Source organism: Leucopleurus acutus (genome assembly GCF_964270905.1).
Source record: "Leucopleurus acutus genome assembly, chromosome: 6".
Classification (NCBI taxonomy): domain Eukaryota; kingdom Metazoa; phylum Chordata; class Mammalia; order Artiodactyla; family Delphinidae; genus Leucopleurus; species Leucopleurus acutus.
The window spans coordinates 813,493-837,999 of NC_139149.1; positions in this window are offsets into that span (position 1 = coordinate 813,493).

The following is a 24,507-nucleotide window of genomic DNA, read 5'->3' on the forward strand; positions in this document are numbered from 1 at the left end:
GGAGTGCTGGCTGCTGTGCCCTGTTGTGGAAACTCGGGAGAGTGGAGCTTCCCGAAGGGCTCTGATAACCACAGCCCTTCCCAAATGCAATTGGTCAACTCACGCTTTGTGAGTCGAGTTCTTTATTAGGGCTATATTGCTTTACATATGCATGCAGTTTTTTTTCCGCAGAGATGTTTCAATTGCGTTGGTGTAGGAAATACCTTTTTTTTTTTTGTCTTTAATGGTTAAAAATCTTACCTCAGGCCCAGGGGAGGGAGCCTCATGTTCCAGAAACCAGCGCCCCTTGCCCTCTGCTTGCGTTTCTGCCAGGCTGCTGGGGATGAAATCACCAGTGACCCTCCTGCAAAATCAGGGGGCCTTCTTCAGTCTTTAGCGCATTTGCTAGTACTTCGCTGACTTAGCTTTCTCCTCTCACCTCTGACTGTTCTGGGTCTCGCTCCTTTACTGGCTTCACTCTCGACCTCTCTTTTTATTTAAAAAAATCAGGTTTACTGACGAAGAATACGCAAACAATAAAATACCTTTCTAAAGATATTTCTCTGATCATCTCTGCACCCTGGATGTGGTGTTTCTGCAGGATGCCACCCAGACCTGCTGCCCTCAGCCTCCCTGTGGGCTCCCCCCGGCCAGTCCCTTGGCTCCAAGCCTCCCACCGGCAAGCCTGTCCCGGCCCCGCCAGCGCCAGTGGCTCTTCTTGACCTTCCTCACGTGTTACTCGTTGTCTCTCTGCGTGCTGTTCGCCCCTATTGGGTGGGCCCGGAGGCCACGAGCCCTTCAACTCTCTGGCCTCACGTGGTTCTTAGCTCAGTGCAGGATCCTAAGTGTTTGCTCAGCTGAGTTAAAAGGGTCAAATGTAGAGTCAGATGGCCTCGGTGAAGCACTTCATTAAAGTTTCTTCATAAAGCAGTGGCTCTTCTAAGTCCCCGTAGCAAGAGGCAAAGTAAATAAGAGCTAAGAGCGATTATCCTAGAAAGTCTGGCAAGGATATATTGATATTTCTCCAAACCCAGATTTGAAGGCTGATGTGTTTCCTGCGTCCACAGAAACGCCAGGGGGCCGTGGCAGGGGTGGATGGTGGCTGTCGCCTTGCTCCGCCCACCAGGCCACTGTACTGCTGGGCTGGCCTGCCCCATCTTTCCTGTCCTCTTCTCAGTGCGGTCTGCTGGCTCTCCTCCCCATTAGCCCCCAGTGCAGAAGTTTTCAATGTTTACTTTTAATTCCCCTCTTCCCCTTCCCTCCTATTTTCCTCCCTGATCTCACACTCTTTGGGGATAACCGGTCCTGGGTGGTCTGGTGGTCTCCCCCTCAGGTCCCTCCGTGCTCCGGTCTGGTGTATGCACCCGCGCCCTGCCAGGTTGCACCCCTGCCCGTTGTCTACGGAAGTGATCCACAGGTGGTCTAGCCGGCCTTGCCGGCAGTCGATGAACTGCCTTAAACAGGCATCCACCTCACTGCCTGCCACGTGCGTCCGGGCTGTGGGAACGCAGAGGGGCCCAACACAAGTGCTGACTCTTCCTGCACACCTCTTCTCCGTGCGAACCCCCCAGCAGGGCGTCCAGCGGCCCCGCATCCTGGCCTCTGACGTCCTCTCGGCACCCCCCTTGCGTCCAGCGCTCTCATGCTCCCTGAGCCTCTGGTGTCTGGGGGAGGGGAGGTTGCCTGGCCTTGGAATCAGACACACTTGCGTTTGAATGTTGACTTTGTGACTTGGGTGCATCTGTAAAATGGAGATGGTAACAGAGGCCTCACGAGGCGATTGTAAAGATCAGTACTTTGCAAAGCGCCCCCTGCCCCGCGCCCCTGGCGTCCAGCCTTTTCTCATGCAATTCATCTGCCGGAAACCGTCTTCTCCTCTAATTTCTGATAAGGTGCTACCCATCCTTTCAGGACCATCGCCCTATAAACATGCTCCTCCCTTTCAGGGGACGTTGCCCCCCACAGGGAGCGGCAACCCGAGTCCTTCACGGCCATCAGAAGGCTTTCGTGGTCCCGTGCAAGCTCTGGATGCTGTCGCTCTTTCCTTAATCTCCATCGTACTTTCCTGGGATTCTCCTGTCGCCTGACTTCACTGGGCCCCTCTTTCCCTCGGGGGCAGGGTCAGGTCTCCCCTGCTTCCTTGGGGCACCTGGTCAGCGCCTTTGACACAGAAGCCCCATCAGGCCTTTGTCTTTTGAAGGGGACACCAACGCCGCAGGTTCCTTTGTACGAAATTGATTGAAACTGTGACAGGAGCCACGGGATCCATTCCCCGGCTGCTTTTCGTAAACATTTTCTAGCAACCTTTCCATTTTGTGGGATAAAGGAACTTTATATATCAAATAGGTAACAGTCAGTCAACTGTGACCGGAAAGTAATTTTCAAAGGTGAAATTTCTGGAAATTCCCTGGCGGTCCAGTGGTTACAACTCCACGCTTTCACTGCCGAGGGCGTGGGTTCAGTTCCTGGTTGGAGAAATAAGATCCCCTAAGCTGCGCGATGTGGCCAAAAAAAAGTGAAACTTTTAAGTCGTTTCTGAAATCTGTGTGTAATGTGCACGTCTAACCCTAAGACTAAACTAGCAGAGTACCTGCACCCACAAGGTGTGCAAGACGGAATACGTGACACTCACAGGCTGTGTCAACCTGGAGCTCACAGTAGCTATTTGTGGGTGTGGCATCTTTATTGCTTTCTACACTGATTATGAGACTCTGTGGTTACCTGACCCAGAGGGAGGTGGGCTTGCCCTGCGGTTCCTCGATTGCAGTCGAAGACTCGAGCCCCTTCCCTAAGCTTTCACGCATGTGGGTCCACGACTGAATTCTGGCTGAGCCACTGGGTCCAGGGCGCCCCGAGCATGTTGGCGACTGAAAATGTGTCTGTGTTGGTTACCGAAAATGCGTCTCTAGGTGGCGGTGCAGAGAATATTTCAGTATATTTCAGAGGCCCTGGGTTTATAAGCACACAGTGCAGCGAACAACTAAAGCTCAATGTTACTGTGCAAGATCGTTATGAACTTTGTTTCTGAGCTAAATCAGGGAGAGAAAAATTTTGGTAGAACTTCTGTTTAAGAAAAGGAACTAAGTTGTTTTTTTACACTCTACCTTTTCAACAGGAAAACAAGCACTGTTATTCTTCCACCAAAGAAAGCAGTCATGTCAGAAAATGAGCATAAGAATGATCTGATCAATTCTGAACTTCCGCTGTAACATCTGGCCATGGGGAAAATGGCGTAAGGGGATAAGTTAAAGCTTTAATTTTAGAGAGGCTGTATGCTGGTATATACAGACCCTCTGGATGGTTTTTGTAGAACTGGAGCCTTGGCTTTTGTTTTTTTTTTTTTTTTTTTTTTTTTCAGTATGTGGGCCTCTCACTGTTGTGGCCTCTCCCGTTGTGGAGCACAGGCTCCGGACGCGCAGGCTCAGCGGCCATGGCTCACGGGCCCAGCCGCTCCGCGGCATGTGGGATCTTCCTGGACTGGGGCACGAACCTGTGTCCACTGCATCGGCAGGCGGACTCTCAACCATTGCGCCACCAGGGAAGCCCTGTTTGTTTTTTTTGCTTGTTTGTTTTAATTGAAGTACAGTTGGTTTACAATATTATAAATCAGCATAGTGATTCAGTACTTTTCTAGATTATACTCCATTGAAAGTTATTATAAGATAGTGTTTATAATTCCTTGTGCTATACAGTATATACAGTTTGCTCCTCTGGAGCCTTGGTTTTAGTAGACATTTCTTTCAAATTCTCTTATTGCAAAATAAGAGTCATTCTTGGGGAGGAGGATTGTTTTCAAAAATAAGAGTCATTTAAAAACATGCCTTTTAACCCTTTTATTAGTGGTAAGTGTAAGCTAGAGTTTTTTGCTAAGCCCCAGCAGCAGTCGTATCCTACGGTGAAATCTCAGAAAATTTGCCATAGTTATGTTGAATGTTCAATAAATTACAATGAAGTATAAATAGTGCCTTTTAAGAAAAATATACACTGTGATATACCTGTTGTCTGTATTTATGTTGTTTCAAAGGTTCATCAGAGAGTCTTAGAGCAGTTTTTAAATTGAAAATTACATAGATTTTAAAACATGTATACAATATATTTTATTCACTGTGCCATTAGCTGAGGAGTTTAGCAACAATAAAAAGGTATATTTAATATTTACCATGCAGTTCTGTGGCCATTCACTCTGTTGCAAGTTTTAGAAGCCCCTTATAAGATTAAGAGCTCTTTCTAGGCAGCTGAGTGAGTTACTGCATCTTTTCCCACTGAGAACGCCTGGTGCTTTCTGGTCCAGCAACGCCAGCAAGGACCACTGGAGGTCACTCTGCCTCCCCCAGCGGGCGTGCCCCAGGTGCTCCCAGACACACTTGTTTGCATCCAGAGGCTTCTGAATGTCCGCCAGGTGGTCAGCCCAGCAGTGAATGTGCGTGGGGGGGAACAGGGCTTCAGGGACCACGGTGGCCTCTCCTCCCTGGATGGAGAGCCCAGCAGGCTCCTGGATAGGTTAGGGAGAGTCAGTTATGCGACAAGTCTTTATGCGCTTGTGGAAACTCCCAGGCCAGGCGGGTGCTAAAGTGGGTGATGGTAGGGTTTCACAGTTCAGTAAAACCAGCCTTGCCTTTAATCAGCCCGCACACTCCTGGCGCTGCGGCAGTGGGTGCCGTGGCAGTCATCTCATGGGCACAAGGCATCACTTCAGCCAGCATCATCCTCGTCCCAAGCTCTGGGCTGAGCGCTGGGGATGGAGAATGGGACAGGGCACAGACCTGACCTCAGGGAGCTTCCAGGTTGCTGGGGGGACGGGAGCAGGTCATGCTGTGCCCTCCAGGGCAGCGATGTGCCAGCCGTGTGCATCTGGGGTTAGGCAGAATGGCGGAAGTGCGAGCGATCCAGTCTGGAAAGGGAAGGAAGGCTTCCTGGAGGAGGAGATGAGTTTTGAAGGATGAAAAGGGAGAGAATTGGGCAAGACAGAGGGAGAAGAGAGGTAAAGCCAAGAGGAGCAGGGGAGCAGCCAGCTGTGTGCAGGGAACTCCAGAATCTTCCACCTTCCTGAAGGGAGATGGGAAGGCCGGGTGGTGCAGGCCCTGGGGCTCACACTGTGGAGTGGGGACTCAATTTGAAGTGCCTCTGGGGAGAGACCTGTCAGATCAGCCTTGGAGTGGACCACCTGGGGGCCGTGGCAATGTGAGGGTGTCCAAGAAACTCTGGTCACATCCCTCCTTGACCTCCTGCTGCCTGCGGCACCTCGTCCTTAAGGGCAGGACCACAGACGCTGTCAGGCCGAGTTGTACGGATTGTTTCTGTTAAGGGGGCAGCTCGTGCGAAGAACATGGGTTTTGAATAGAGCAGCTTCAGGTCTTGGCTTGGCAACAAAGCTCTGTGTCCTTTGATGAGTGAGGAAATCTCTCTGAGCCTCATTTTCTCATCTCCAAAATGGGGATCATGACACTTTTCAGGGTCTTTGGAAGGATTTAATGACTGTATGTGTATAAATATAGAGAGAGAGCTCAGGTTATAGCAGACGCTGGGTACACGATGCTACTCATCTCCATTAGCAATATTTTAGAAGGAGTATAAGAGAGGAGAGAGTGGGATCAATTAGCCTCTTGCAGTCGACTTGTTGAGCTATTTGAAGATGAGAGTTTGAACTAGGGCAATGGCCAAGGAGAAGCAGAGAAGGGTTTGGAGCTGAGATGTTTCTGAGAGGTAAAATCAGAAAGACTTTGTGATGGATACACGTGACGGAGGAGGAACCCACAGTGGCTTCCAGGTTCCTGCTGTGAGTGCTTGGAAGGCTGACGAGACAGCAGCCACAGGGAGATGAACAGATTTCCGGGGAGATGTGGAATAAGTTGGGCGAGAGGGTGCACGGGGGGAGCCAGTCCGTGTAGAACTGGAACCATGGCCAGAATGCCTCGCTCTGGTGGACAGCCTGTCTGAGTCCCCTCGAGGACACCTGCTGCCCCCTTCCCTGCTGGCAGCTCCCCTCTGGCTCAGACCCTCTGTGCCTACGTTCGCTGCATCTGCTCTGTGGCTGCCGGCCCTGACTGCTTCTTTGTGCATCTCCGGTCCTGTCTGTAGGATTGGACGGCTTGGATTGGTGGGTATATTATTATCTATTGCTGTACAAACATAATGGCTTAAAGACATGTACAGTAAGTCCCCTACATACAAACGAGTTCCATTCTGAGAGCATGTTCATATGTCCAGTTTGTTCGTTAAGTCCAACAAAGTTAGCCTAGGTACCCAACTAACACAGTTGGCTATATACTGCTGCTTCTACACTTGCTTCCGGATGTCCTGGGCTTAAAATAAAGGTACTGTACTACTGGACTCTGTACAGTCCTGTACAGCACACAAAAGCACAACCACTCGTAGAGGATGCATGCACGTGACAACGTATGCCAGACGTGGGAACTAACTTACGTGACTGGACGTGTGAACGCGCGTTCGCAACTTTGAAAGTTGGCAACTTGAAGGTTCACATGTAGGGGACTTACTGTACTTATTACCTCACAAATTCTGGGGGTCAGGGGCTGGGCATGGCTTAGCAATGTAACGTCCTAACAGGAATGACATGCTATCGAGTTGGCCATATTCTGTTGGTTAGAAGCAAGTCCTGTCTGTACTTGAAGGGAGAGAACGACACAAAGGCAGGTGTGAACACAGAAGGTGGTGATGCTGGGGTCACCTTGGGCCCCGGTGCAGGTGTAGACCTCATGGGCCAGGATGGCTTCCTTTGGGTCAGGCTTCAGTTCTCAGCTCGACTGCTGGGGCCAGAAACAGGCAAGGTCACCTGGTGTAGAGCATGGTGGCCTCTGCACAGTAACTGCCTCTTCACACTTGTTCCGAAGGGTCACTGGCGTTGTGGACTTAAGACATCATGGCCTGTAGCCTGAGACTCAGAGAAGGGCAGGAATTTCCTCAACCTCACATAGCGGTAAAAATCCGTGACACAAAATCTGGAAGCTCCTCGTGAGACTCACTTTCTCTAGTTAAGTAGGTACTGTGGCTACTTTGTTTCATGACCTACATTGACATTTTGGGGATGCTCTCGAAGCTTTTCTCACTGTCCAACTCCTCAGTATTGGAAACAGCACAAGTACTGGTTTTTCTATATCAGTGTTAACACATGTTACATTTCATTTTCAGCTACTTACATTAAATCTAATTTTCAGTCCGAAGTTACAGAAAGTTTTGACATATGCAATTAACCATCGTTTGACAAAAATAGGGAACGCGTTGCATACAAGAACCTTGTCTCTCTAATTCAGAGGGAAGATCTTTCCTTTTCGTGCTTTGACTTTCTCATCTGGATGGAAGGGAGGCAGCTCGCCTGATCCTAAGCCCTGAGCGTCCGGCTGCTCCCCTCTGGGCTGCTGTGAGGATCAAAGGGCTAGAGCGCGTGAAGGCGCTGGCTGCCCAAACGCCAACCAGGGCTGCGCTGATACCACAAAGGGCTTCGTCCAGATGCTGCAGCTGTTTTAAAATTTATTATTTTAATTGCAGTGTAGTTGCTTTACAACGTTGTGTTAGTTTCAGGTGTACAGCAAAGTGATTCAGTTACACACGTACATGTACATAAATATACATATATATATATATATATATATATATATATATATACCTTTTCAGATTCTTTTCCCTTATAGTTTATTGGAAACTATTAAGTAGAGCTCCCTGTGCTGTACAGTAGGTCCTTGTTGTGTATCTATTTTATATACAGTAGTGTGTATCTGTTAATCCCAAACTCCTAATTTATCCCTCCCTCCTGCCTTTCCCCTTTGGTAACCATAAATTTGTTCTCCATGTCTGTGAGTCTATTTCTCTTTTGTATATCAGTTCATTTGTATCTTTTTGTAAAGATTCCACATATAAGTGATATTGTACGATATTTGTCTTTCTCTGTCTGACTTACTTCACTTAGTATGATCAACTCTAGGTCCATCCATGTTGCTGCAAACAGCATTATTTCATTCTTTTTTATGGCTGAGTAATATTCCATTGTGTATATGGACCACATCTTCTTTATCCATTCATCTGTTGATGGCCACTTAGGTTGCTTCCATGTCCTGGCTATTGTAAGTAGTGCTGCTATGAACACTGGGGTGCATGTATCCTTTTGAATTATGGTTTTCTCCAGATATATGCCCAGGAGTGGAATTGCAGGATCATATGGTAGTTCTATTTTTACTTTTTTAAGGAACCTCCATACTGTTTGGCCTAGTGGCCGCACCCGTTTACATTCCCACCGACAGGGTAGTAGGGTCCCCTTTTCTCCGCACCCTCTCTGATGATGCAGCCATTTTACATGGAGCTTCTTCTCCAGGATTCTAGACTGACTTGTTCACACTTCTGTTTGTACACGACCATCCGGAAACCTATTCCGTAAAGAGAGATTCTAACATAACCTGCTAAGCCCTGGAGCAGAGGTCCAGCTAGACCATTCAGAAGGTGTTATAACAAATGTTGGTGTCTGCGCTCCTGACTGAGCACTCTGGGATGAGGCCTCTGTATGTCTTTCCTCCTCTGCCTCACGTCTGTGACTTGTGCCCTTCTGAACCAAACCCTAATGGGCACCTTTACTCAAGTGCCAGGGAGTCACTGGTCCCAACCTGAGTTCCAGTCGACACCAGACTGAATGTTCACCTGATTGGGATCATATTCCTCCAAAAATACTGCACAAAATACTGGTTCTCAGAAATGCCAGTGGGCTTTTCAGCAAAGAAGGGCTGTGGCCAAACGTGTCCATGAAACTCTGTACGTGGGCCTCCGCCTTGTGTGGGTTCCAAGCGCTCATAGTCACTTTATTTTTAATCCAGTGTTTTCTGGGCTTATTTCGACAGGAAGCACTCCTTCTTTTTTTTTTTTTTTTTTATGCGGTACGCGGGCCTCTCACTGCTGTGGCCTCTCCCGTTGCGGAGCACAGGCTCCGGACGCGCAGGCTCAGCGGCCATGGCTCACGGGCCCAGCCGCTCCGCGGCATGTGGGATCTTCCCGGACCGGGGCACGAACCCGTGTCCCCTGCATCGGCAGGCGGACTCTCAACCACTGTGCCACCAGGGAAGCCCAGCACTCCTTCTTTGAATGTAAAAAACCTTGAACAAAACATATTAACACCGTGTAGAGCAGAACCGTAGCCTTGCAAATGCTGTGTATACAGGCACAGAAATGCTTTCTCTTGAACCTCAGCTCAGAAAGACCCTAGAGCTGGATGCTGCTGCCCAAATCCACTGATCTGATCCCTTTGCATTGTATTAAGTCATTAAATTTAATTTAATGAATGTGATTTAATTGTATTATACTGCTTTAAAAAGATACACATGCTGCTCTAATAAACTTCGCATGCGGCACGTTTTGGGGCTTGTTGGGAACTTAACAACCAGCTTTCCTCTTTCAGTTCATGATCACATAAATGGAACCAGAGATTCCTAACTTGGAGGCTGTGTTGCGGCCCCCCTGGCCTCTCCCCTTGACCATCTGTGAACAGAGCCCGCAGCTGCTTCTGCCACTGCCTGGGTTTCTGTCGCCCACCTGCACTGATCCTGGGGTTTTCCAGGCACTTGGTCACCATGTACTTGCCATGATTTAAAAAAATTTTTTAATTTATTTTTTGAAGGATAGTTGATTTACAATGTTGTGTTAATTTCTGCTGTACTGCAAAGTGACTCAGTTATACATATATATATATATATATATATATATATATATACACACATTCTTTTTCATTATGGTTTATCACAGGATAGTGAATATAGTTCCCTGTGATCTACAGTAGGACCTAGTTGTTTATCCATGCCATGATTTATTTTTTATTAAAGTTATCTGAGAAGTGAGTTTGATCAAAGAGAAGGTGTGTTTAAAAGCATCAGATGATGACACAAGTTTGTAAAACGACTCATCTTTTTTTTTTTTTTTTTTGGTCCCGCTGCGCTGCTTGTGGGATCTTAGTTCCCTGAACTGGCGCCCTCGGGGGGGAAAGCGAGGGGTCCTAAGCACTGGACCTCCAGGGAATTCCCGAAAAAGGACTCATCTTAAACAGCCAGCACTTTCTGTCCCCCTCTTTCAGTCCATCGGTCTTTTTCTGATAATAAATAACGAAACAATACTCTGCGTTTGAAGAACGTTTCATCTTTTCAGAACGCGTCCACATTTGTTGGATGCGGGATCCTCCTAGCAACCCTCCAGGGCATGGGTGCCTGGGTGCAGTGACCCCGCCCAGCCAGCAGTGAAGTTCCAGGTGGCGCTGGGGCCTCCAGGTTCCCAGGGATGCTCAGGTCAGAGGAGGCTGCAGGCCGACCTGGACCAACAGGCGGGGGAGGGTCTGAAGGGGTTCCTCCCCTCCCCCTCCTTGCTGTCTCCCCCAAATAAAGGGAGAGGTGGATACCTTCCTGACCACATCGCGGCGGGGGCTTCCCCCAGTATAAAACTTCTGGGTGCTTCTCATAATACAGTCCGTCCCGCCCTCCCCCCCATTTCTATTTCTGTGCGCAGAAGACGGACATCTCCTGAGTCCTGACCGGCACCAAGGCCCGAGCTGTCCTTTTCGAGTAAACGGTTAGCGCCACCTAGCGGCCAGCGGAGAGTCCATGTCACCAAGAGACCCAGGGGCTGGTCTTTCCCCCCTTTTCAGCCGAGGGTAGCGTCTGATAACACTTTATGAACTGATTCCCCGGGAGAGCGCTCGCCTGAATCACTCCCTTGAAAAAGGTCCAAATGCAGTTGTTTAGTTTAATGACCTGCATGACTATGGGCTTTGGATGTTGTGTGTGTGCCAAGAAAAGGGGTGAACAATACACAGCCCCTTGAGGCGAACGTTCCTTTGGAGAGCAGAGCAGACAACATAAGCCCCAGTGTTCCGGAGGGCCCGTGGTTGCAGTCGCATTTCTACGGCATTAATCAATTTGTCCTGTGATGGACAGGAATGCCGTTCCCACGCTGAGCTTTGTTTGCTGGGAAAAGGTTTAGAAAGTAAAGGGAAGCCCCAGCCCTTCACCAGAATCTCAGCAAACTCTTCCTCCACGTGAAAGGGAAGCAGGAGGGGCGGTGTGCTCGCCTCGGAACAGCCTCTACTGTCTCTGTCCAAAGAGCACCCAGACCTGGAGTGTAAGATGCACCCTGCTGGCAGTCACTGGGAGCCCGGCTTCAGAAGCTGCCCTGCGTGCCGTGTTGGCTGGGATCATCCAGAAAGGCTGACCTCAGAGGTCTGAGCATGACCTACGAGCTGGACCCCGTGGGGCTCTTCTGCTTGGCTGGGTGGGAGGTCACGGTTATCTTGCATGATGTGCACTTCATTCTTGTTCTACGTTAGAGCCACGTGTGTGTGACTTAGAGCCCCAAAGTGCAGGGGGTTTGCCCTGGGATGCGGTCTTACTTCCAGACCCTGCCGCTCAGCCTTGCCTTTCGTAGTTCAGGACTTAGCAGGCAGAAGAAGCCCACTTGCACATCACGAAGTTGAGACCATATGCTGCCTTGCATTGCGAAGCAGACTTTTAATAGCAGTCCCCTGTTACCTAGCGCTCACTCACCATCCACTTTCACACCTCTCTTCCCTTGCTCCAGGGCTGCTGCTTCTGTGAACCCTCAGTTCAGACCCTCGCTGGGTCTGAGCATCAAAAGGCATCCCTTGGCTTCTCCAGGCATGAACGCAGGTGCGATGTCAGCCCGACTGCCTGCTCCTTCCTCTTCCCCACCTCAGCCGTCGCCTCCTGCCCTCCCCTCTCCCCACCTGGGAGCGATGGGTCCCTGGGCTAGCTCCAAAGCACCTTCTTTCATCCATTGATTGGGGTTTTATTTTTAAGAAGAAAGCCAAGCCCATTTTTAACTACCGCAGCCAGATGGAGCGAGCTCTTCTGAGGCAACGCGGCGGTAATAAAACTCAGCGGGCTGACGGGGCCTCGCCGATGAGGGGCCCTGGGGCTCCCCGGCTGCTCTCACCACCCTTGCAGGATGCCTTGGTTGGGTGGGGGAAGCAATACCCCCGGACAGTGTTTTCCTGACTTTTTCTGTCCTTAAACAACTGACCGAAGTCCACACCTTTCCGGTCCCCAAGCCTTTCCACCTCCATCTGGAAGATTCTTCACGCCTCGGGCCTCACGGTGATTCTTTCTTCCTGGTGACCCTCGCTGTAGGCACCCACTTCCTGCCCCCATAACGCACGCGCACGCGCACACCTGCCCGCGCACGGAGTAACATAGCTTGTTCCTCCATCATTAAGTCATCTCCTTTGAGCCATAATCCTTTCCTCCAGCCCGGCTTCTGGAACGGACTCTCATTCTCTCTGCTGTGAGAGCACCCTCTGCCCCGAGAGCACCGCAGGGTCAGGGCCGGCCCTCCGGGATGGACGCTGGCAGGCATCCTCACTCTCCCCCTGGCCTGGCCCTGGGGACCAGTCCCCGGTCGTGCTGGCTTTCCTCATCTGCTCTCAGGCGTGCTGCTGCTTGATGGCCTCCACTCCCCCTCGGTCCTGCCTTTTATGCTAACGCCCCCCTCCCCCAGGCAGAGCCAGACGCGGCTCCCCTGCTGGCACAGTCCTGGGAAATGCGCCCACTGCGGCCTGATCGTCTTACGGGGTGATGTTCGCTCAAGTCCACTCCCGCCCCTAAGCTCCTCTGCAGGGCCTGGCTACGTGTTCCGTGAGTGTCTGGGGGGTGGAATGGAGGTGAGCACAGTGGTGACCCGAGTGGGCCGGGGGTGAGTCACCGCGGCCGCTGCGGTGCTGAGGGCAGCAGCTCATCTCCAGCTACCCTCATAGCAGCCGCGGGCGTGGCTTGTACCGTCACCGCTTTAGGGAGGCATGAGCTGGGGTAACCTGCCTGGGAGCCCACGGGCCTCTGTGCCGAGCGTCCTGCGGGCGGTGGGACGGGGTGAGGTCGGGGCAGGGCAGCCCTCAAGGGGGCCGCTGCGGAGCCGGGCGCAGGGGAGCAGCCACGAGGCGCCTGGCAGCTGTGGGGTGCGGGCCGGGGGTCGTCCAAAGAGTGCGTCCCCGTGGCAGGAAGGCGGCTGGGGAAGGGATCCAGAGGGACCTCAGCGGCGGGCGAGGTGGGCGAGGAAGGGCCTCAGGACGTCAGGGCTTCTGACGTGGGCGTTGGACAGGTGGGTCCCATGACCAGAGAGGGGGCACAGGAGATCAGCCCGGCCTGGAGTCGGGGTGTGGGAGCATCGGCGCGCTCCACAAGTTTGGGGCGTTTGAGGGCCCCGGTCCGCCTGAGGGAGGGTCGCACGGCGGCGGCTGGAGCCACAGGGCCTGTGTAGGGCTGCAAGAAGGGGGCAGGCACCCAGGCTGCAACAGCACGTGGGGAGGGCCGGGCGGCCTCCGCGCAGGGGGTGAGGGAGCGCTGCCTCAGCTGGGCTGTGGGGCCCCTCTGCGGGGCTGGCTGTGAAGGCCTCCCCCAGCCCCCCCAGCCTGCCGTCTTCCCCGGGGCTGCCCTTCTGGGGCAGGGGTGCTGCCTCTTCGCCCCGCATCCCGTGCCCCGGCGCCCAGGGCAGCCCAGGTGCCCTTACCGCGCCTCCCTGGCTGACCTACTGCTGCCCTGGGCCCCACTTTCAGAAACGCATGCTTCCCCAGGAGCCCCTCTCTACTCCCAAAGGGATGGGAGGGTAGGACGTCTTTCCTTTTCTCTGAACCAGGGGTCAGCAAACGTCTTCTGCGAAGGGCCATGTAGTAAATTATTTTGTCGTTTGCTGTCCAGACTCTGCCCCAATGTCTCGGTGAGCAAAAGCAGCCCTAGACGATGTGGGAAGGAATGAGTGGGATGGTGTTTCAATAAAACTTTATTTAGAAGAACAGGTGGTGGGCCGGGGCAGGCGGGCATGGGCTGCGGTTTGCGGTTCTTGCTGGAAACCATTCCTCCGCCCTGTGTGGGCAGAAACCAAACTCTCCAGGACCAGCAAGGCTGGGGGTGGGAGGTAGGGGAGAGTGGGGAAGGGGCTCCTAGAGCACGATGCGGTTCCCAGTCCGGGGCTCTGTTAGCCCCACGTCAAGCACTGGCTTCCCTGTGAACTTGCCCCATTGTTCCCCTCCCCACCCCCCCACCCCCCCCCCCCCGTAGTAATTCACCCTCCCTTCCAGGGCCTGCCTTGAACAGAGCGTCAGCCGGTGCCCTCTCATCCCCCACCAAGAAAGCCATCTTCAGTTACGGTAGGCGGCGAGGAAAGACAATCCCGTAATTCAGTAAATACGCGGCGCGCGCCCCTGTGAGCTGGGCACGTGCGGGGCGCTGGTGGCGCCAGGGCGATCGCCGCCCTTCCCGGTCCCCAGGCGTCGAGCAGAGGACTTTCCTGGGCTTGGAGCCCCGGACTTGCTGTCATTTATGTCGCCTTCCTTCGGTTTGAAATCAAACGCATGCAGCCCCTGTTCTTTCTACAGCGACACCCGCTGCCCACCACCCAGAGCCTCTGAGCCTGTAATAGGCTGGACCTGCCTGGCAGGTGACACTCCCACGGTGGGTGAAGGGCCCCTCCCAGCCCCATCACCAAATCTCTTCCCTACTGACCCTCACAAGGGAGTTGAAACGCCCTCTCCCTCAGCAGTGCGGTTAAAGCTCAACGTCCAGGTGGCCCCTGGGAAACGCAACAAAGATGGTGGCTTACTAAATACGGACTAAGTGTCGGCCCCTGGGGAAGCATCACCCGCTCACCTCCCGCGCAGTCGCAGTGAAGGCAGGAGAGGAGAAACTGGAGCTCACGGGGTTAAATGCTTGGCACAAGGCAGGGGCCGGGGTGGGTTTGAACCCAGGTCTGTGGGGTCCAAGCACGGTACTTTCTGCTGGGCGCCCTGCCGTTGGCCCCACCCACACAGGGTGGCCTTCCCTCACCAGGAGCAGAAAACGGGACTGCGGGTCCGGTGACTCCTCAGGTGGGGTGGTGTGCGTGCGTATGGGGGGAGGGGAGTAAACAACTCAGGGCAGGAGACCGTGGTCATCAGGCCTGGAGGGTCAGCCGCAGGGGCCCTGGCAGCATCTCAGGGTCACTCGGGGCTCTGGGGAGCTGGGAGCAGTGTCAGGACCAGTAGGGAGTGGGTGGGGGAGGGATGGGGGCGTCTGTCTCCTTGGGCTCCGTCCTCTGCCATCTCTCCGACCCCCTGTCCAGTGACCCGGGCCTGAAAGGCGTGGGCTCCGTGCCAAGCCCCGACGTTGGCACGTACCCTCCGCGCCACCCTGGAGGAGCTTATTATGACTGTGTTTGGAAAAGGAGGCTGAGAAATCAGAGCAAAGGTGGGAAACTTTGTTTTCATGTAGATTGGGAGGGGCACGTGGAAACAGAATGGCGAAACAAAGGCTGATAGATTTTGTGTTCATCGTGGACCTGGAGAGATGGGATGCAGGTGGGTGTGTGGTCACCCGGGGGATGGGCGAGCAGGGCGCCTCTCAGGAACCGGCTCAACGTGAGCCCGTGCTGTGCAGCACCTCTCAGGCCCGCCCACCCCTCCGGGAGAGAGTTCCCCACCCCCTCAGGGGTGGGGACATGGGCTCCCTGCTCCTTTTGAGCCCCCCGAGGCTGGGAATTGTCCCGCTGAGGTCTGAGGCCGGTGACCAGGGTGTAGGGAGTACAGGGTGCTGGGTGGAGCGGATGGGATGACAGAGCAGGGGGATCGGACACTCGAGAGCGATGGCCTGGACCCAGCTTGGTCCTCCGATGTGGTCTCACTAGGATGGTGACCCGCAGGCCAGGCAACTTAGACGCTTTACATACGTTATCGTTTCGTTGGGTCCTAGTCACTGTTTCCAATTTGTAGCAGGAGAAACAGAGCCACGGAAGAGTTAGCAAGTCATCCAGAGTCACAGAGTCGGTGAGCAGAGCGCGGCTGGACCCACCTCCTCCAGCTGCGACCGCCTAGGGGACAGGCCTGGCCTGGCCGTGCGTCGGGCTCCCACTGGGCGCTGTGTGAACGTTCACCAATTCGGCAGCGCCAGCAGGACCACAAGTGTTTCCTACTGTCTTTGCTGGCCTTTATTGAAGAAGAGGCATCGTGATTCCGGTCCCGGTGATTGCTTCCGTGGAGTTCAAAGCCATCAGGGGGGTTAACAGCTTCCTGGGGCTGCCGTTTCCAGCTTCATGAGATGCCCCAGGGCTGCTGAAACTCTCAGGCTGCCTGACTGCAGCTCTGACCCACCCTCCTTGAGCTTGGGCTGTAGGAATGGTGGGTGGAGGGTGTTTCTGGTTGAACTTTGCAGACCGACGTCAGGGACAGCTGAAGTGTGGCTGGAAGGGAGGGCCCCGGCCTGTCTCCAGAGCCCATCTCCTCTGGCCCAGGGCAGCGGTGCCCATCACTCACTGGCCCTTGCTGAGCAGGCATTGTTAATGCCAGGTGACTAAAGCAGAAGGGTTAGGCTGTGGGGCAGGTAGGGGATGAATGGGCTTCTGTTCTCTACCCTGACCACATGTGTTGCACGCAAATAAACACCTCACTCTCCTCCTGTGAACACACCTCATGCAGGTAGACGCTTGTCTGCTCACCTCTCTCTCGTGGGAGACATGCCCTTCTCATGCCCTGGCATCCCTGGCCTCTTTGCTGCTTAAAGGACGCTGCAACCTTGAACCGACTCCCTGTGTCCCTTCCGGAGGGGATGAAATGAGCCATCAGCAGGGCCCGATCCCTTACCGGCGCCTGGCAAGGCCCCTGGGGAGGCAGGTCCCCATTGTGCAACACCCAGGCACAGCCTAGCGTTTCTCCCAGATGCCTCTGGGCCTCGGTTGTATTCTTCCTCTCTCCCCACCCCTCTCTCCCCACAGTTACGGATTTTGCAAGGTCCATGCAACACAGGACCACACTTCCGTCTCTCCCAGCTCATCTCTCCCGTGTTTCTTTCGCCCTTTGGTGCTGATGGGTTTCAACAACTCTGTATGACAAAGCTGCTAGATGAAAGTAACAGCTTATTAACAGTACTCACGTGGCCACCCCTGTGGGCAAACCAGCACCTATGTGTTCCCAGAGTGGGAAAGGACGGAGCCACGTAACCTTCTCAGAACAGGCCTGGGAAGTTTTTTGTTTTTTAATGGAACACAATATCTTTGTTTGCAAGGAAGGGAAGGTGAGAAGGAGCCTAGCACTCTCAAGCCAATTCCTAGAACGAGAACCAAAGGGAAAATGCTGAGATTGCCCTGAGATCCAGTGATCTTCGGGAGGCCTTCTCATACATGCGCCTTTCTTGCTGTTGTAGGAGTGATGCGCCAGCGGGACGCCGCTGGAAGCGTCCCGCTGCGGTGAAGACGGGGCAGTGGCCAGTGATGGCTGCCACCCTAGGCTCCGAGGGACCATTTGAAACACCAGTGTTAGGGCTTCTCTCCTTTGAATCATGAAAGACATGTTTTGGCAGATACCGTACATTTTCAATGCCGATCGACAACCAACTAGAGCTGGCCCCGTCCCGCTGCAGAGACACGTGGAAAAGGCCTTGTGTCCACACGTTAGAAATATAGGATGGGCCAGGGAGCATGACATACTCAACATCTTCAGAGTTTTCACAAAAGTCTCGCTGAGAGGACCCAAGCGCGAGGGGCTGTTCATTTCCCATCACCTATGGTGACCACTTGCGACCCAGACCCTGGAATCTTCTCTCCTTTATTTGAGCCCTCGCCTGGTGGTGGAAATGGCTATGTTTCCATAAACACCTGTGTCCTTTTCCTCCTGGGCCCCCCCACCCCCGATGACTTGTTCTAGCTTCCTGTTGGATGTGGCCATGGGCCTGGTCCAGAGCAGGGAGGTGTGGGAGGGATGTTGCCTGCTTCCAGGCCTGCCCGTGACGCTCTCCCCACTGCCCCCCACAGGCCCGCTGCCCTCCGGAGGATGGAGCAGGCGCCAGAGGGCAGGAGCCTGGGGTCCTGAATGACCACATGCAGAGCCTCAGGCTCTCAATGAGTGAGAAATAAACTTGCATTGGATTCAGCCCCTGAGGTTTGGGGACTTGCTTGTTTCATCAACAGAGGAATGGATAAAGAAGATGTGGTACACATATACAATGGAATACTACCCAGCCATAGAAAAAGAATGAAATGATGCCATCTGCAGCAACATGGATGGACCTAGAGATTGTCACGCTAAGCAAAGTCGGAGAAGGACAAATATGGTATGATATCACCTACATGCGGAATCTAAAAAAATGATACGAATGAACTCATTTACAAAACAGAAATAGACCCACAGACATAGAAAGCAAACTTATGGTTACCAAAGGGGAAAGGGGGTGGAGAGGATAAATTGGGAGATTGGGATTGACACATACACACTGCTATATATAAAACAGATAACCAACAAGGACCTACTGTACAGCACGGGGAACTCTACTCAATATTCTATAATAACCTATATGGGAAAAGAATCTGAAACAATATATATATGTATAACGGAATCACTTTGCTGTACCCCTGAAAGTTACACAAGATTGCAAATCAGCTGTACTCCAGTTAAGAAAAAAAGATGATGCCCCAGTCCTGAGCGTGCTTCAGGACACCCTCCGTGCCACCTGAGGGCCTCTCCCAGCACCACTGACCGCACGTAAAGTAGAACTCGGCCTGCGGTTGCTGCTAAGGCTTCCTGGAAGCCCTGCACCCCTGACAATAGCACCCGCCTCGCCCTCTGACCCCACAGCCTGCTGTTTTGGGGGCGTGCCGGGGTGACAGGTCAAAGGCAGCAGCTGCCCACCCCTTGTCATGTGGATGGAGCCTCGCCGGGGGCCCAGCCCTTGCTGTCTTTGCTTACCAAAGGCTTTCACAGCGGCCAGTCGGCTTCCGCCCGGCCCCTCCCCTCCCACCCAGCCCACCGCTTTCCTGCCATCCGGCCCCTGGAGCTGGGCTGCACGAGGCTCTCCTGGACGCGGCGCCCTGAGTGGGGACAGTGGGCTGTGGGCCAGGGCAGACCTGGATTCCTGTCCTGGCCCTGCCACCTGGGAACTGTTGATTTTGGCAATGACTTAATCTCTCTGAGGCTCAGTTTTTGCTTTTTGTTTTTTTTTTCACCTTGAGAAATCACATACATATTTTAATAATGTTCTCATAGCCACAGTCATTTCTGGAGCTGCTCTTTGGGGGTGATTACTTTTTGCTTGCAAAGTGGTGAGAACACCTGCTTTAGCAGGTCCTTGTGCAGTTAACTAAGGCAGGTTGAGGGCGCCCCGGGGCTCCCGGCAGGTGGTCCGCGACCCTGGGGGAGGACCGAGGCTCTGTCCACTCCAGATCGCCTGTGGTTTCTGTCCCAGAGCCTTGTGGACAGTTGAACGACTTCAAGGCATGAAAACATTTTTTCATCTCTCATTTTTTTTAAATGTATTTTTATTTTTTGGCTGCGTTGGGTCTTCGTTGTGGTGCGCGAGCTTATTGCAGCGGCTTCTCTTGTTGTGGAGCACGGGCTCTAGGCGCGCGGGCTTCAGTAGTTGTGGCACACGGGCTCAGTAGCTGTGGCTCGTGGGCTCTAGAGCGCAGGCTCAGTAGATGTGGCTCATGGACTTAGTTGCTCTGCGGCATGAGGGATCTTCCTGGAACAGGGCTCGAACCCATGTCCCCTGCATTGGCAGGCGGATTCTTAACCACTGCGCCACCAAGGAAGCCCTCATCTCTCATTTTTAAGTTCTTTTATTTCTAGAACATTTACAAACAGCGAACCCTTCCTCCAGACCCGGTCTTACCACCCCAGGAGGAAATGAGGCTGCCACACACTCAGGTCATAGCTGCAGAGGTGGAGGCCTAGAGACAGCCATGCTGAGGGGGACAGGCTTCTCCAGGAAACCTGCCAATGCTGGGGACACTGCCTGGGGCCACATCGGGGACATGGTGCTCAGGAAGGGTGGCCACCAGGCCCAGGACTCAAGGGGGGAAATCCCTCCAGCGTTTAGACCTTCTGTAAGGAAACCAAATCACACAGCAGCCTGAGGTCTGAAAGTCGCCCTCAATGGCTCCAGCTGGCCAGTACTGGTCCCTCTGCTACAGTGTGGACGGGGTTAGAAGTCAGGGGCCAGGCTTTTCCTGTGCGTTTCCACTGCTTCGTTAAGGCCTTAAACTCCAGAGCTGGGAAAAGATAAAAGTAACAAACAGAAGGAATCGTTGTGGTGACTTCGAAGCAGAGAGCCAGGTTTGCAGACAGCTCTCCATCTGCCTGGGGGCCTCCGCTGTCCCCAGCTGCCCACACCTTCCCCAAGCAGCAGGTGAAGGCGTAATAAACGCTGAGTATCCCCGGGCGCTGCCACTTGGCAGCGGGGGTGACCAGACCACTGAGCCCCAGAGGGTCTCCAGCTTCTGGGGGTTGGGTCCGTGGTGTGCTCCCCTGCCCCCGAGCCTCCCAACAGCCTGTGCAGGCAGACAGTCTAGTGAGAGCCTGGATGTGCAGACCAAGGCATCCAGGACCCGAATGCCAGTCTTCCCCAATCCCCCCAAACGTTGCCAGGGTGGGTGAGGCCTGACGGTGTAATTTTTTGTTTTTTGGGCCATGCTGCGTGGCATGTGGGATCTTAGCGCCCCGACCGGGTATCGAACCGTCACCCCCTGCGGTGGAAGCACGGAGTCTTAACCGCTGGACCGCCAGGGAAGTCCTTTGACAGTATAATTGATATGAATCCCTGTGTTACCGGGCTGAGAGGACACAGACCAGATTGCCAGAAACACCTCTCGTTCCTCCCCAAAACTTAAAAAAAAATCCAAAAAACCAAAAATGCTGGCTTTTCCCTCACACAAAGCAAATTTCTTTTACACCTAAACCCAACTTCTTTTAGACTTGGGGTGATGAAGTTCTGGCACCCCACAGACTCTCCCTCAACTCAGAACCTGTCACAGGTAACAGGCACCTTGGCTGCCAAGGGACAGTGCCGGGGAGGGGGTCGCCGAAATGAAAGACTTTAGAAAAACACTCCGTACAGGCAGCAGCAGAGACTAATTCTCTTGGTATGACCCAGGGCCTGAGGTTGTCTACACCCAGCTTAATAACTGCTTTAAAAAAAAAATCTCTGGGGCTTCCCTGGTGGCGCAGTGGTTGAGAGTCCGCCTGCCGATGCAGGGGACGCGGGTTCGTGCCCCGGTCCGGGAGGATCCCACATGCCGCGGAGCGGCTGGGCCCGTGAGCCATGGCCGCTGAGCCTGCGTGTCCGGAGCCTGTGCTCCACAACGGGAGAGGCCACAACAGTGAGAGCCCCGCGTACCGCAAAAAAAAAAAAAAAAAAAAAAAAATCTCTGGTTCGGTGTCACATGTAGCTAAGCTCTGGCCACCCCTTTGTCCACTACCACTTCTGTGAAGGCCTCAGCCGTGGGGACAGGCTGGCACTTGTGGGAAGAAGCCTGTCCCCTTGTTATCGTCCTCAGCTGTAGCCTCTGGAACGTACCATGGCAGCATGGGGGAGAAATGATACCTGAATAGTTTTTACATGAGCTCTTTAGAAAAACGTTTTACAAACAGGTATATTGGAGCAGTGGGTGTCGTTAATGTTACATCAGGGGCAAGTCTGAGCACGAGAGGCACCCCTCTGGGCTTCGGGTCTGTAGCTGGATGCTCAGCTGCCCACAGAGGCTCGCTTGGGGCGGGCGGGAGAGGCGGAGGGAAACAGTGCGGGGTGGGCGGTGACGCTAATGCACGGCCTGCGTTTGCTCCGTGAGCAGAGTCCGGGCAGGGCACCGCCTGAGGGCTGCCAAGCGAGGGGCCGAGAGCAGGATGGGGCAGCGGGTGTTCTGCAGGCCGTTTCCTGGCCCCTCCCAGCACCCTCACTAAGGGCACTGAGCCTCTTCCCCGGCTCAGAAGTGGAGACTCCAGTGCCACCCTCCCAAGGCAGGCACGAGGACCCCGTGTCCCGGGCACAGAGTCACGATGGCAGCCCGAGACTCACCCACCAGGAGCCCCTGACCAGGGGGAAGGCGGCCATACAGACCAGGATGGACTAGAGGCTTTCTGAACACTTGACCTTGAGGCTGAGCTTGACCACTGAGTGGGGCTTTATCAAGGGCGGATGGACATGCCAGGTGGAGGGGCCAACAGAAGGGTCTGGCCTGTGGGGTGTGAGTGGGAGTGTCTGGGAGCTGCGGGACTCTCGTCGTGGCTGGATGCCAGGCGATGCTGGTGACTCCATGGGGGGCAAGGCCGGCCCGCAGGCAGCTGGCCACACAAGACACGCACACTGTGTCTTCAAAGCAGTGGGGCCAGGGGAGACTTTGAAACACACAGACTGATGCACCATGAATCTGCTTCCTTGACTGAGCTTTTAATACTTAGCCAATATGTGCAAAGCCCAGAAAATCAATACCCTTCTTGGAGGCTAAGACCTCCTGGGTAGGAGGAGGGTGTTTGCTGTTTTGTTTTGTTTTTGCGGTAGTCATCACAGAAAATTCCAAACATGCAGAAGGATACGTGTGTCTGTCACCCAGCTCCAACAGCTGCCAGCTTGGACGTGAGTTTCCAGGCACAAGCACCGCACTTAGACGTGCATTTTAGGAAGCTAACCCGCGGCACCTAGGGGTCCCCACAGGAGGGCTGGGCTGGAGATGGGAGAGGGGGCCAGGCTTGCAGCCTTGCCAGGTGAATGATGTAAGGACCCAAACCAAGGCAAAGGGTGAGAGAGACCGGAGAGTCAGGAGAGATTCTGAAGTAGAACCGATAGGATTTGGTGGCCAACTGAGCGTGAGAGAGAAGGGGGAGGTTTAAGGTGACCCCACTACCTGTGGGTGATTACTGGGGAAGGAAAGGGCATGGGAAAGGGCAGAAGTCCAATCACAGTCTTTGAAACCCTGTGGGACCTCATTTTGGGACCTTGGTCACCAGGCTCCAGCCCCCCTTGGCCCTTTCCCGGTTCCTTGACTGCCCTGAGCCATTTTACCCCAGGGCCTTTGCACACACTGCTCCCACATCTCGGGGTTTCTTCGGTCCTCACAGGTCACATCCACAACCTCCTGCTTATCCTTTCAGCCTCAGCTCAGATGACACTTCCATCCTTTCTCTCCCTCTCGTGTTTTTCCTTATCCACTGACCACAACATGCAATGAATGCTTCTGCTGATGTGATTACTTGCATATTTGTTTTCCATTTGCCTCCACAGAATGTGAGCACCGTGCAGGCCCATCGATGAGCACACAGGGATGATGAGAGACTCTGGGCGGGGACGTCGACAGGCAGGGAGCCGGGGAGGGTCTCGGGGTGGAAGCCGGGGGTCAGAGGGGGAGGGCACGCTCAGTCACAGGAAACCGGACCAGCCTGGGTCTGTGTGGTGCAAAGCCCCCGTGTGCTGTGGGAAGAATGTATGAAAGACTCAGCTGGTTCATCAATTCATCGTGGACACAGAGAGCTTTCTGAGAGGCTACCATAGAGGCTTCGGTTTTAAATACGTGCTTTTAACTAAAGTCAAGCCCACTGGTACAGTCTTGTGTTTGCCATTCAACACATGTGTGTGTGTGTGAGTGAGTGTGTGTGTGTGTGTGTGTGTGTGTGTGTGTGTGTGTATGTGATGAATGTACTAAGAAATTCATGGGGGGTAAAACACCTGAGAGGTGCAGCGGGTCCAAAGGGCCCATCGGGTGGAAAAGACTGTGCAGACATTGGCAGCGCCAGAAGGAGCCCTGTCAACTTCCCGACTGGCAGCGTGATAGGGGGTCCGATGGTATGTGAACTCGGGAAATGACACGCGCTGTCTGATCTGCTTGCGACAGTCATTTCAGAGATGCTCTGGGGAAGTTCCCTGTCTGCAGAAAACTGCCAGAGCTACCAGCTCACAGGGCACCTGGCCCGGCTCCTCTCCAGAGCCTGGGAGGCCTGCCCCAACCTGCCTCTGACTGTGTCTTCCTGGGGGCCCTCAGCACTGGGCCTGGGAGGCCTTTTTCTGTCTGTGGCTCTGCCTCACCCCTGCTCGTAGTTCATTTGGCCTAGAATGTCTTCTGCTTCCAAAACTTCCAAATCCAAGCCTTCCCTAAGACCTGGCACATGTGCCACCTCTTCCAGGAAGCCTGCCCTGATTGCCCTGCCCTCATGGGCTCCCACTTCCTTCTGAGCACACAGGTTGCTTCTCACTCTTTGTCTGTCACAGGCTGTCTCGCCTTGTCTATGGTTGTTTCTCTTGTATTTGTCTTGTGTCCCCAACACGAAACTCTTTGAAGGAAGGTAACACTTCTTGCACATCAAGTACAGACCCTCAAAAATGCGAGTGGCTTGATTCGGTGACTGATGGATAAGGTTAGTGGGTGATTGTGCTATTATACACCAGGCTTTTTTAAAAAAAATTTTATTGGAGTATAGTTGATTTACAATGTTGTGTTAGTTTCAGGTGTACAGCACAGTGATTCAATTGTATATATATACATATATTAATTCTTTTTCAGATTTTTTCCCCATATACATTATTACAGAGTACTGAATATAGCTCCCTGTGCTATACAGTTGTTATATAACCTTGTTGGTTATGTATTTTATACATAGTAGTGTGTAAATGTTAATCCCAAGCTCCTAATTTATCCCCACCCACCCATTTCCCCTTTGGTAACCGTAAGTTTACACCAAGCTTAAAAAAAAAAAAAAAAAAGGCCAAGCTGATTTCAGAGGTAGCTACAGCAAAAAGTTACTTAGAAAGGCAC